The sequence below is a fragment of the Budorcas taxicolor genome, chromosome 4 (genome assembly GCF_023091745.1).
Source record: "Budorcas taxicolor isolate Tak-1 chromosome 4, Takin1.1, whole genome shotgun sequence".
Taxonomy (NCBI): domain Eukaryota; kingdom Metazoa; phylum Chordata; class Mammalia; order Artiodactyla; family Bovidae; genus Budorcas; species Budorcas taxicolor.
The window spans coordinates 51,940,863-51,954,268 of NC_068913.1; the positions used below are offsets into that span (position 1 = coordinate 51,940,863).

General features: G+C 40.8%; 1 protein-coding gene across 2 annotated transcripts in view; it reads left to right on the forward strand.

The window, feature by feature from the left end:
• Positions 1 to 13,406, forward strand: part of STARD3NL (STARD3 N-terminal like) — a 57,737-nt gene that overhangs the window by 3,355 nt on the left and 40,976 nt on the right. The window contains exon 1 of one of the 2 annotated variants that reach the window (XM_052639146.1): positions 1,989 to 2,048. The exons of the other annotated variant lie outside the window; for it this stretch is intronic. The gene's annotated coding sequence lies outside the window, so the exon portion shown is untranslated. Of the gene's footprint in view, positions 1 to 1,988; positions 2,049 to 13,406 lie in introns of those variants that run through there. 2 annotated transcript variants of the gene reach the window in all.

The window sequence follows — 13,406 nt, forward strand, 5'->3', positions numbered from 1 at the left end:
CTGAGCATTTGCTGGTTCATAGTTTCTGTTGGCAAGTATGGTTTCTTCCTGTAATTGAGGAAGCTGTTGAGCCAGCTCAGGGAGACAACTTCTCTTTCTTCGGTTCAGTTCAGTTCAGTCTCTCGGTCGTGTCCGACTCTTTGCGACCCCATGATTCGCAGCACGCCAGGTCTCCCTGTCTATCACCAACTCCCGGAGTTCACTCAGATTCATGTCCTTTGAGTCAGTGATACCATCCAGCCATTTCATCCTCTGTCGTCCCCTTCTCCTCCTGCCCCCAATCCCTCCCAACATCAAAGTCTTTTCCAATGAGTCAACTCTTTGCATGAGGTGGCCAAAGTACTGGAGTTTCAGCTTTAGCATCATTCCTTCCAAAGAAATCCCAGGGCTGATCTCCTTCAGAATGGACTGGTTGGATCTCCTTGCAGTCCAAGGGACTCTCAAGAGTCTTCTCCAACACCACAGTTCAAAAGCATCAATTCTTCAGCGCTCAGCCTTCTTCACAGTCCAACTCTCACATCCATACATGACCACTGGAAAAACCATAGCCTTGACTAGACAGACCTTAGTTGGCAAAGTAATGTCTCTGCTTTTGAATATACTATCTAGGTTGCTCATAACTTTTCTTCCAAGGAGTAAGCGTCTTTTAATTTCATGGCTGCAATCACCATCTGCAGTGATTTTGGAGCCCCCCAAAATAAAGTCTGACACTGTTTCCACTGTTTTCCCATCTATTTCCCATGAAGTGATGGGACTGGATGCCATGATCTTCATTTTCTGAATGTTGAGCTTTAAGCCAACTTTTTCACTCTCCTCTTTCTCTTTCATCCAGAGGCTTTTGAGTTCCTCTTCACTTTCTGCCATAAGGGTGGTGTCATCTGCATATCTGAGGTTATTGATATTTCTCCCAGCAATCTTGATTCCAGCTTGTGTTTAGTAATGCATTATCATTTTTAAAAATGAGTCAAAATTCATTTCTAAATTATATTATTGAAAAGGGGTCACTTTCTTTCTACAATTTAAAAATACCCATTCTTTATTTGTAATGTTTGCTTATTTTATTAATTATGATTGGGATATAACTGATGAATTATACTAAATTAACAAATAGCTGAATTTACTTTCTGATAGCTTTTTGACTCTCCTGCAAGTGACTCAGATGGTAAAGAATCTGCCTGCAATGATGAAGACCTGGGTTTGATCCCTGAGTTGGGAAGACCCCCTGGAGGAGGGCATGGCAACCCACTCCAGTATTCTTGCCTGGAGAATCCTATGGACAGAAGAGCCTGGTGGGCTGTAGTCCATGGGGTCGCAAACAGTTGGACACGACTGAGTGACTAAGCACAGCACAGTAACTTAATGGTGATCAACTTTTCTATTAATCAAATCGGAATAATGTTACTGGAATTAGTTTGTGCAACTGACTTACACCTTCTGAAGGTCCAAGCTGTCATGATTTGGCCTCAGATTACAGTGCTGTCCTTCCACCATGAACCCAGTGCCCCAAACTGGACTCCTGGCCATTCCAGCTTTAGTGCCATTGCTTGTGCTCCGCCTGCAGCCTGAAATGCGTTCTACTTAAACAATTGCAGCCAAAGTTCTGCCTGTGCCACTGTGTCCATCTGTGCCCCTTTCTCAATGAGCTGTTTCCTTTGTCTCTTTAGTGGAAGCTGTCTCCTTAGTGAAAGCCTTCTGTTTGACAGCACTTCTGGTAGTCTTGCTCTGTGATGCAGTTTACCAATCTGGGTATCTTTGGTAGCATACTATATTGTACGTGGGTGTTGAAATATATGTTTACTTGAGCTTAAAAGAGATTTAACAATTCGTTTTAGACTTGAAAAGTGGTTTGTTTTTTTTTTAATAAATGATAGAGCCCTTTAGTTTAGCCTTTTTAGATTTGTAGAACATTTATTACCTCACCTTTGCTAGAAGCATCTTTAATGCTTTTCTTGGCTTTGATTCAGCAGAACTTCTTTCCTGTTACAGTCAAGGGTCTGACTGCTACAGTTACCAAGGGGTCCCTTGAGAGGAACTCAGATGTTTGTGCTGTAAGTATTGAAGACACATTGTTGCAAATAAGAATCAGTGTTCTCTGTGTTTATGGTTTTGGGAAAAAAATAACAGCAGTTCCACTTTTTAATAGTGACTGAGAAAACTGAAGCCCAGAGGACAAGTCAGAGATTCCTGTAGTACTGGGCTACGGAGCTTGATCAGCACTCCTGGTCCACGGCAACAGGGGCTAGCACTCATTCTAATGTCCTGCCGCAGAATTCCTGGTAGCCTCTTAAGTGTATTTCAGCACGGCTGAGGCCTTTCCGGATTGCTTGGCTACTGAGCTGCCCTACATCTGGAAGACACCTCTTCTTGTGACTCCAGGTCAAAGCAGGAACTCTCCCCAAGGATCCCCAACTGAGCTGTTTAAGCCCACGGGATCTTCTTGGGCAAGCAGTGGCTGGTATCCGGGTGGTAGGCTCTTTAGTTTAAAGCCTATTTCTTGGGGCTTTCCTGGTGATCCAGTGGTCAAGACTTGGAGCTTCGCTGGTCGGAGACATGGGTTCAATCCCTGGTTGGGAAACTAAGATCCCACATGCTGCTCAGGGCAGCCAAAAAAGGTAAAATAAAAATTAATTAATAAAATGAAAGAGCAAAACCTTTCTCTTCTACTTCCCCTCTCATCACAGTTTTCTAAAAAATATCTTGGGATTAATGGACATCCTCTGTATTAAACTATGAGCTGGAGGAAATTCAGTCTGGTGCCTTCTAAGTTGCAGTAATCACCAGTTTCTGTGTCCCGTGTTTTCCAGGACAGTTTACTTTTCTGACACTGTGCATTGTTGCTCACTAGAGGATGTTCTTGTTTGCTTTTTGTTTTAGGAAAATATATTCTCATGGTTCTTTAATTGATTAATGACCTGCTGAATGAATGACATAGAACCAAGGAATTTCAAGTACATCTCTCTATTTGTTAAATTCCTCCAAGGTAGCAAAAGGAGCTCTTGAGAAATTAAGAGTTTTCTCCAGCTGAGGTGGGAGCCCCAGCTAGGGCTTGCTTCTGTTATTACTGATAATAACTGAGAGGGTTTCCTCTGTGTTAAGCATTCCTTTTAAATGCTTTATGTCAGGATTTGGTATCCTGAGCACTGTTGATATTTTAGGTTGGATAATTTTTTGTGGTGGGGGCTGTCCTATGAGTTGTAAGGGGTTTAGCAGCATACTTAGGCTCTGCTGCTGCTAAGTCGCTTCAGTCGTGTCCGACTCTGTGCGACCCCGTAGACGGCAGCCCACCAGGCTCCCCTGTCCCTGGGATTTTCCAGGCAAGAACACTGGAGTGGGTTGCCATTTCCTTCTCCAGTGCATGAAAGTGGAAAGTGAAAGTGAAGTTGCTTAGTCGTGTCTGACTCTTGGCGACCCCATGGACTGCAGCCCACCAGGCTCCTCCATCCATGGGATTTTCCAGGCAAGAGTACTGGAGTGGGGTGCCATTGCCTTCTCTGACCTAGGCTCTACCCACCCTGTATACCAGTCCCCCCTCCCCCCAGTTGTGACAACCAAAAATGTCTCCAGTCTTTGCCACATGTCCTGGAGTGAGTGAGCAGAGTCCTTCCCTCCACAGACACGTAAAGAACCACTGCTTTACTAAACTAATTTATTCCTCTCAACAACCCTCTCAGATCAGTCGTATTGTTGTCTTCATTTTGTGCAAGGAGAACCTGAGGCCTGGAGAGGGTTAAGTGACTTGTCCGGGATTACACAAGTAGTAAGCAGTCATGCTGGATGTGAAACTCGCCAGTGTTCTTTGTGAACTCTGGCCCTGCACAGCCAGCAGACTGGCCACAGACTGTTAGGGACCCAAAGACTATGTGAGTTCAGTTCAGTCGCTCAGTCGTGTCCAACTCTTTGCAACCCCATGGACTGTAGCACACCAGGCCTCCCTGTCCATCACCAACTCCCAGACTTTACTCAGACTCATGTCCATTGGGTCAATGATGCCATCCAACCATCTCATCCTCTGTCATCCACTTGTTCTCCCACCTTCAGTCTTTCCTGGCATCAGGGTCTTTTCAAATGAGTCAGTTCTTCACATCAGGTGGCCAGAGTATTGGAGGTAAGTCAGGGGACAAAACAAAAGCCAGCAGGACCAAACAGGGCTATAAGTGAGGTGGTTGAGTGAACTGAGGAGCATTGCGAGAATTGCCTCTTTTTCAAGAGAAGCTAGAGATCTGGATTTTAGTTGTGTGAAAAATGCTTTTCTTTAATTAATCTAGTGACTAAAAATACCATGCAAGCCAGTAGACAGACAAGCAGTATCACTTACGTATGGACAAGGTTTGGCCCCAGGCCACCAGTTTGTGGTCTTTTTTGTGGAGACTTTGCAACATTGTGATATCTTAGAGAATTGTATATTAATTTGATTAAAAGCACAGGTATAGATTCTGTGTGGAGGGCAAAAGTTTTCACTTCTTGGAAGTCTCTGGAAATAGATTGGTGGGGTGGTGCTTCTAGACTAGAGGTAGTTGTCTTTTTTATTTAAAGCCAAAAAAAAAGTGTGAGAATTAGGCTGACCATCCATCACACTTCGAAATTTTAATGCTCTGCTGCTCAGCACAGACTCAGTTTGAAAGTTCTGTACTTTGTCCTTCAGCAGCGTCACCAGTAACTATTTTTTTTTTATGACCTCTCCTTGTACTGGTACTAAAGGCAATATCATATAGGACAACCAGGAAACATAAATTCTGTAATTCTATATCCTAGAGAAGTGAACCACAGCCATACCTCAGTCTTTTGACAGCCAGTAACCAATGGAGTCCAGTTTAACCCTGTAGGAAAAGACCGGCCTCTCTGTCTGTTTCGGTAACAGGTGGACTTCTCCAGGTTTTGTAGCCTTTTCCGTGAGCCTGTGTGCCTTCGTACCCCTGCTCTAGGCGTGAGAGCGGCCTCCCGCTCTCACACGGTCTGTGCGTGGCCTTGGGATCTGCCCTGTGCCTCCTCACGTGGGCCCTCTGAGGCTGTGGGCAGCCCATTCTCCTGGACGTGCTCCTGCTTCTCCTCTGTTTTAATTTAGTCTGCCTCTTCCTTGCTGGATGTTACCTTTTCATTTCTTTCGAAGCCATACGTTTTCTTTTAGGCCAGCTTTTTTTTTAATCAAGCTTGTTTTCTGGCTATAAGAGCCTAAAGTTCTGTCCTTTAGTGTTGCAACCATCTTAGACTTTGATTTCTAATTATTTGTATAACTGCTTTACCTCCTCCATAAAGTTATATTTTGCTTGAGGATGGGGAACAGTCTTTCCCATCTCACTTTTCCCCACAGCATCTAGCAGAGTGTTTTCTGTGGGGTAGATGCTTCATACATTTCAGTTTATTCAGGGGGTCCTGGTAGGTTCCCAGTCATATAGTGATTTCTTCCTTTTTCCCCTGTATGTTTGTATCAGTTTATCTAGTGTGTTGTTAGAGTGACTTCACTAAATAGAATTCAAAATAGGAAGGAAGAAGTGATAACCAAATTAATTTGGGAAGGTTGGACCATTTTTATTAATTTCATTGTCAATGCTAGTAATCAGAGATGAAATATTCTTCATTTATTGATGTTGGAACTCTAGACATCTGTGTAAACTTGGCTAACCTTAGGCAGCAAGTACCCAGACTCCAAACTTTAATACAGCAATATTTATTATTTATTTATAATTATATAAATATTATTATAAATAATATATAATCTATATTATTAAATATAATAATATTTATTATTAAACAAATTTATAATAACAAACAAATGCCTAACAAACACATGGCCAGGTATTTCTCTAGGTGCTAAGGATACAGAAGTGTCTTCTGGGACCTTTGGTATAATACTGAGAATAAGACATGTAAACAATATGTAAAATTGTATGAAAGATTAGAAGTACTGGTAAAGACAGATAATCTCTCATGGGATCAGAGAAGATTTCTTTGAGGAAGTGGTACTTAAGCTTCCTTGAACAATGAATAGGCTTTCATTGCTGTTAATTGTTTGGCAGTTGCAGGAAAAGTCACTCCAGGCTGGAGTATTAGGACAAAGACAGTGATAGTGCGAACCACCTCGTGTACAGGGAAACCAACCATAAGTTAGTTCATCTAGAGCTCTGGGTGTGAGGAAATGGAGTTTTGAGCAGAGGGAGGAAGTGGTTCCTTCAGGCTTTCATTTTAGAAAAACTAGCATGATTCCAGTATGGAGAATGTTTTGGAGACAAGTAGACTGAATTACTGGAGTAATGTAGATAAACGCTGACTGGGAAAACCATGGAATAAACTGATGAGAGCTATTGGGAGGAATGACATGGTCATCAGTTAAGAATGTAATATTTGAAAGATGGAGCCAGCAGAAGAATCAAGTTTAACACCTTCTCTTAATTATGAAAGCTTAAGTATGAGATCTTACTGATTATTACTGGCTAATTTTTCTTACCTTAAGCATTTTTTATGTATTTACAGGTGTGTGTGTATATATATACAAAGGTCAAGGATTCTTGGGGGCCAAGAATCCTGGCAAGAATATTGGAATGACTTTTTTGTTTCAGTTATTCTGGGCCACTTGATAGCAGCTTCTGAAAAAAATGACAGAAAAATAAAATAATATTCTTGTTTGTCTCTCTCTCTTGACCTTTGAAAAGTGATGAGATATAGCTATAACATTCCAGCCATCTGACTCAGCCAGTGTTGGTGATGTGACTGACTACTGAGTTGTTGAGCCCTGCAGGCTGGTGAGCCGACAACATAGGCCACCCAACGTGATTTTGATTACTGTGTAGAATAGTGCAACTTTGTCACCTGTGATCCTTAGTAGAACAGATATACATTGTCAAAGACCTTCCTCTGTCCAGCTGACTCATCCTCCCATGGACCAAGCAACATCCTAGTGACATGTTTATTAGCAAGAGTATATACTTGATTTCTTTCCCTTCTCTTCGATCACCCCCTTGTAATATTTATATATCTGCCTCTTTGACTGGGGCTTCCCAGGTGGCTCAATGGGTAAAGACTCCGCCTGCAACGCAGGAGACATAAGAGATGCAGGTTCAATCCCTGACTCAGGAAGATCCCCTGGAGGAGGACATGGCAACCCACTCCATTATTCTTGCCTGGAGAATCCCACAGACAAGAGCCTGGTGGGCTTTAGTCCATAGGGCAGCAAAGAGTCAGACACGACTGAAGTGACAGCACGCACACCTGCACTCTGTGACTATTTGGAAGTTTTTCTGAGAACAGAGAAAAATTGCATTACCTTTTGGGAGTTTTAAATTTTGTAGGTGTTCGATGATTATAATTTAAGAAAATGAGAGCTCTTAAAGGATTTAAATTATGATTTAAATGAGGATTTAAATAGAGGATGAGATGGTTGGATGGCTTCACCAACTTGATAGACATGAGTCTGAGCAAGCTCTGGGAGTTGGTGATGGACAGGGAGGCCTGGCATGCTACAGTTCATGGGATTGCAAAAAGTCAGACACTACTGAGTGACTGAACTGAACTAGAGGATTTACATAGGGCCCACCTCATAATTCGGAGAAGGCAATGGCACCCCACTCCAGTATTCTTGCCTGGAAAATCCCATGGGCGGAGGAGCCTGGTAGGCTGCAGTCCATGGGGTTGCACAGGATCAGACATGACTGAGCGACTTCACTTTCACTTTTCACTTTCATGCACTGAAAAAGGAAATGGAACCCACTCCAGTGTTCTTGCCTGGAGAATCCCAGGGACGAGGGAGCCTGATGGGCTGCCGTCTGTGGGTTCGCACAGAGTTGGACACGACTGAAATGACTTAGCAGCACCTCATAATTATTTTCTGTTCTACAAATAGATGCACTTTCTTTGTTTTTTATACCTCCCCCTCTTCTTTTATGGAGAGAAGGGAGACTATTCTAATTTCTGTTACATCTCATGGCTGTTAACCTCCATCTACGTGCTGTTGACTCCCAAATTTCTATTTCTAACTCAGACGTCTCCCCTGAACTCCTGACTCACACCGTACTGCTTGCTTTTATTTTCACTTAGATATGAATAAGTATCTTATACTCGTCGTGTCCACACTGCACGGATATTCTCCCTAAGAGTCACCCTTCCGCCAGCTTCTCCCTTGCAGTAAATAGCGAGTCCCTCCCTCCATCTTCTTAGGCTGTAAGTCTGGCAGCTGACTTCTAGGCCTCTCTTTGTCCTGTATCCCATGCCCAATCCATCCTTTTACTAATTTGGCTCTGTATTTGGAACCAACCACCATCACCACCCTTGTTTACTAAGGCACTACGTCTTCTGTCTCCTGAATTAACAGCCACCATAGTCCCCTAAATAGGCTCCCTGCTTCTTTGCCTCTCTCAGCCAGAGTCTCCTAAAGCTTAAGTTGCATCAGGCTTCTCTTCTTCTGAAAAGCTTCTGGTGTTTTCCCACGTTATTCACTATCTTTACTGTGGCCTGTGAGGTCCTCCAAGGCTCCCCCAGGTTGTTAACTTCTCAGCACCTCCTGCTGCTCTCCTGTCTGTCAGTTGTTGCAAAGCTAGAAGCTGATGGATGACCTGGCTGAACTCCTGCCTGGCCAGCTCTGCCCCTCCTCAGGGCCTCACCCATCCTCTTCCCTCCTGTAGCCCTGCTCTTCTTCCTGATACCTATGTGGTATCTCTTCCTTATCTCCTACTAGTCTCTGCTCCACTTTTGTTCACCTGTAATGACTTCAGTGACATCATCCTGACCAAGCAAGCTGTTTACAGTTAGGGTTCAGGTTAGTGCTTCTTTATCCTCTGTCCCTGCCCTCTAGACAGTAAACTGTTAGAGGAGAGCATTCTTTCAGTTTTATTCATTGCCGCATCCGCAGTGCTCAGAGGAGGACTAGACATATTTTTGGTATTAAAAGTGTATTTGTGGAGTAAATTAAGTAGATGTGGTATATTGTTGGCAGACGCTGAATTTTCAAAAATTATCAGGTACAACTCTTAAATCTTATAGTATATATCCAGATTCAGTTTCTTAGTAAATGCTTTAGATTTGCCTCATAAATTATAAAAACAATATATGTTTGCCCAGCTATCTTTAAATCTTAATATTTCTTTCTGTGTTATATGTCAAATAAAAGTGCACTGATATTTTTAATATTGGTATGGAAGTAGTTGCCGTAAGAACAGGTTTATTCTTGGGAGATCAGTTGGTATCAGTGAGAGGAGTGACTTAAAAACTTCATAATATACTTGTTTTCTGCTTTACTTTTTCCAAGTCATTGGTGCTAAATTCTAAATAAATTTGAGAATCTTGAAACAGATTGTCAAAAAGTTAAATTCTCGTTATACATACACAATTAATCTGTTGATATTAAGAGAAATTATTAAATGAGATGAGACTGCACAAAATGACACAGAATTTGAATGGAGAGCCTTGAATGTGTGGAAGGGGGATGAGAGCAGAACACATAGCAGCAAATGGTGAGCAGACATACCAGGATGGAATAAAAGCTTTTCTTACTTCTCAGTGTTAACAACTCTAGAAAATAAGACATCTGGAGCATAAGTACAGTATTCAGAAAACAACCATGGAGTGAGTATTTAGGGATATTACTATGGAGTTGGACTTCTGATTCTTGAAAAAAAGTAAGAAAAAGAAGGAAGTGCAGTTCAAGTGTAGGTCCCAGTGGAATAAGTCAGCTGCATGAGTAGAACAACATGTGGTACGTGATGCTGTGTGGTAGATCTGTCTCTCCCCACTGTCTGGGAAGAGTATGAGTACTAACGGATGAAACAAAAGAAGGGTAAATTTGACTTTTTAAAAGCTTACGATAAAGTAATGGCTTGTGTACATTTTCACTAAAGATCAGATCTAACTTTAGACCCCAAACCACTGCGTGATGTGCACTTTATTGTTTCATTTAATAAAGCCTTGTTGATGACAATAAAAAGAAAAAAAAAAAAAAACAATTATTAGATGTTCGGTATTGGCTCAAAAATCCAGACAGGATGACTCCTATGTTCAGTCACACGCATTTTAGAAGTCTTCAGCCATCTCCATTTGTGTCTTGGAAATTCAGTATTTTTATTAGGGGCAGAATGATTTGGATGCCCGGAAATCTTACGTAGGTTTTCCTTCGAGTCTGTTAATGTGTCTCCGTTGTCGTATGTGTGCGTGCTCAGTAGCTTCAGTTCTGTCCAACTCTTAGCCACCCTGTGGTACAAAAATGTGTTTACAAAATCTCCATGTGTTTGTTCTCTTTTATAAAACAATTTAAGAAGTTTTCTAGGATCATTCCAGTTCTTTAATTCTGCTCTCAGAGGTAGCTCATACTTAAAGTTAACTTAATGATTTTTCACAGTGAGAATTTACTTTTATTCACATATAAACACACACATATGCATATATATACAATATACATATTGTATTTAAATATATGTATGTTTATATCATATATATATTTTTGTATATACTAGATGGATTGATAGAGCAACCCCATCCCAAAACATCCTTCTATCCTTGTTTTTCTGAACTATTCAGAGGTTAAGAATTTCATAACCAGAATACGAAACTATAATCAGTTTTTCAGTTGTTTTTTGTAGCTTTATCATTTGGGTTTTTAGTTTTTATTTTATTCAGGATTCAGTCTAGGCTTGTGCGTTACTTTTGATGGTTGTGGCTCTTTTTACTTTTAAAGTTTGAAGAGTATCCACACCGCTTTCTTACCTTTTGTTTTTGTTTTGCTTTTCATCATGTTGACTTTGCTCAAGATTCAGGATAACTGTCTTGTAGAATATCCCACATACTGTGTTTGATTGTATCCTTATGGAATTTAGGTTAAACTTTTTTTGCACAGGAACGTTAAAATTGATGTTACAGACTTCTGATTGTATCACTTTAAAAGGCACATAGTGTCAACTTGCTCTAGTATTGGTAATGCTGTTTGGTTAGTTGGTACAGGTGGAGACTGCCAGATCTCTCTACTATAAAGGTACATTATTCCTAATGAAATAATTATATAATCTAAGAGTTGACACTTTGAGACTTCGAATATCTATTCTTCAACAATGTTTTAATAATTTTAGGCACCCAGTAAAGATCCTTGTCTGAATTAGTTATTCCAGCTGGGGGTTACAAACTGTTGATATTTCTTGTTTTATCGTTTCTTCTACGTTTTAATCTAACATTTGTTTCTTGTAAAAGAGAACTACCCTCTCCCTCTATTGCAGTATTACTGTAGACTCATGGAACTTCTTAAGTTTTCCAATGTAAATTCCAACATTACAGTCATTATTCATTTTTATAATCAAGTCACTGCATCTGGCCAATGGAAACACCTCATGAAAGCCTACACATTAAAAAAAAAAAAGATTTTGGCTTTTTGTGTCTTCTCTTAAGAAAACTTGCCTATAAAGAGTTTTTAAAAATATTCTCTGCAAATTTTTATAACAGCTTTATCTTTTTAGTTTTTATGTTTAGACCTATGATCCATCTGGAATTATTTTTTGCATGGTGTTTGTTAGGGTTTGAAGTTCATTTTTTTTTTTTTTTAAGTTTTGATATCTGGTTGTCTCGGCATCATACGTTCTTATTCCAGTTGGATTGCTTTGACATCTTTGTCAGAAGTAAAATGATCATATACGTGCAGATCTCTTTCTAGACTCTCCCTTATGTTCCATTGGTCTGTCTGTTGATCTTTATGCTAGTGCCACACTGTCTTCATTACTGAAGTGTTGCAGAAGGTCTTTAAGTAGTGTGTTTTCCAGTTTTGTTCTTTGTCAAGATTGCTTTGGATATTCTCATTTCTTTGCATTTCTACATACGTTTTAAAATTAGCTTGTCAGTTTCTACCAAAAAAGCATGATGAGATTATGGTTGAGATTGAGTTGAATCTCTAGATCAATTTGGGAAGAATAGAAATATTAACCATGATTCCTTCCAGTCCTTAAACCTGGTCACCTGCCTGTCTATTTTCATCTTCTTTGATTTTTTTCGACAGTGTTTTACAGTTTTCACTGTTGGGACCTTGCATATATTTTAAGCTTATTGCTTAGTGTTTTATGTTTTTGATGCTATTTTAACTGCACTCTAGCCCTTACTTATTTATTCCTACTCCTAGCTGCCCAGAATGGAGGGATTGATAAACAGGTGAATCACAACATCCTGAATAAGCTAATCTTTTTTATTTGTTTGTCTTGTCTAAAGTCAGTTTTCATTCCAATCCCAAAGAAAGGCAGTGCCAAAGAATGCTCAAACTACTGCACAATTGCACTCACCTCACATGCTAGTAAAGTAATGCTCAAAATTCTCCAAGCCAGGCTTCAGCAATATGTGAACCATGAACTTCCAGATTTTCAAGCTGGTTTTAGAAAAGGTAGAGGAACCAGAGATCAAATTGCCAACATTCGTTGGATCATCGAAAAAGCAAGAGAGTTCCAGAAAAATATCTATTTCTGCTTTATTGACTATGCCAAAGCCTTGGACTGTGTGGATCACAATAAACTGTGGAAAATTCTGAAAGAGATGAGAATACCAGACCACCTGACCTGCCTCTTGAGAAATCTGTATGCAGGCCAGGAAGCAACACTTAGAACTGGACATGGTACAACAGACTGGTTCCAAACAGGAAAAGGAGTACGTCAAGGCTGTATATTGTCACCCTGCTTATTTAACTTCTATGCAGAGTACGTCATGAGAAACGCTGGACTGGAAGAAACACAAGCTGGAATCAAGATTGCCAGGAGAAATATCAATCACCTCAGATATGCAGATGACAACATCCTTGTGGCAGAAAGTGAAGAGGAACTCAAAAGCCTCTTGATGAAAGTGAAAGAGGAGAGTGAAAAAGTTGGCTTAAAGCTCAGCATTCAGAAAATGAAGATCATGGCATCCAGTCCCATCACTTCATGGGAAATAGATGGGGAAACAGTGGAAACAGTGTCAGACTTTATTTTTTTGGGCTCCAGAAATGACTGCAGATGGTGACTGCAGCCATGAAATTAAAAGACGCTTACTCCTTGGAAGAAAAGCTATGACCAACCTAGATAGTATATTCAAAAGCAGAGACATTACTTTGCCGACTAAGGTCCATCTAGTCAAGGCTATGGTTTTTCCTGTGGTCATGTATGGATGTGAGAGTTGGACTGTGAAGAAGGCTGAGCGCTGAAGAATTGATGCTTTTGAAGTGTGGTGTTGGAGAAGACTCTTGAGAGTCCCTTGGACTGCAAGGAGATCCAACCAGTCCATTCTGAAGGAGATCAACCCTGGGATTTCTTTAGGAGGAATGATGCTAAAGCTGAAACTCCAGTACTTTGGCCACCTCATGCGAAGAGTTGACTCATTGGAAAAGACTTTGATGCTGGGAGGGATTGGGGGCAGGAGGAGAAGGGGATGACAGAGGATGAGATGGCTGGATGGTATCACTGACTCGATGGAGGCGAGTCTTA